Below are 967 nucleotides of genomic sequence, written 5' to 3'. Positions count from 1 at the left end.
AGTTCCCGAGCTACAAGACCACATAAAAGCTACAGTAATTGGTTGAAAATGCTACAATAACAGGCTCTAAAAAACTAGGTTACAACAATAGCCCTTTAGTTATTTCTTCAAATAGAATCAAGCAATAGTGTCAACTACTGTTTTGGCATAATTGTTAAGCTCATCGCAAACAAGGAATTTAGTTGATCATCAAAGTGAGAACTTAAATGGCACTAGACTTAGGTGGTTATAAGGAGGGAGTGTATGTTGGCGTAGTGTGGTCTTTGATGTAGGGAAGCAATAGTGTGAAAAAAAGGGAAGATTTATCTTGTTAGAGAAATGAGCTAGAGGCCTAAGTTAAGGTGATCTCAATCTTTACTCTTACATGGTGGTGAAAAGCCAACATTTTGCATCCTAAAGTTGTTGGGAAAAAGTATATGACAATGAAATTATCTTAAAGTATGTTGCTTCATCTTCTTTGGAAAAGCTGGATTTAATCAATAATCATGATGCATTATATAGATGATTGTGTGTTTTTGATACAACTATTAATGAGGTCAATTTTTGAAGTAACTTTTGGCCTACCAAGCTAGTCCAATGTCTTACTTCGTACTAGTTAATAATAATAATTTTTAACCATGATGCCATTATTTGTTTTCTATTTTTTCACATGACCTATTTTATTGATATGCATCCACTTCCATAAATTTTATATGTCAACAATCTCTACAATATATGGATTGGCTTACATCTAGTGAGTCCTTAGGCTAAATATTCAATTGTTAACTATTTACTAAAACTCAAAAAATGTCACTTTAGGAGATCTCTATATGTATTATGCACAACCAAGAAAGTCTAAATAAGGAAACCAAATTTATTTGACATAATCATTTTATTTTGTTTTTCAGCATTGTTCGTGGATTTATTGTTGTAAAAAGTTTATTTGTCATTTAGTCCATTTGTCTTGATTTTTACTTTATTATTCACA

This window comes from Dioscorea cayenensis, chromosome 7 (assembly GCF_009730915.1).
Source record: "Dioscorea cayenensis subsp. rotundata cultivar TDr96_F1 chromosome 7, TDr96_F1_v2_PseudoChromosome.rev07_lg8_w22 25.fasta, whole genome shotgun sequence".
NCBI lineage: Eukaryota > Viridiplantae > Streptophyta > Magnoliopsida > Dioscoreales > Dioscoreaceae > Dioscorea > Dioscorea cayenensis.
The sequence above is the reverse complement of the archived record's forward strand: the minus strand, read 5'-3'. Positions refer to the sequence as shown.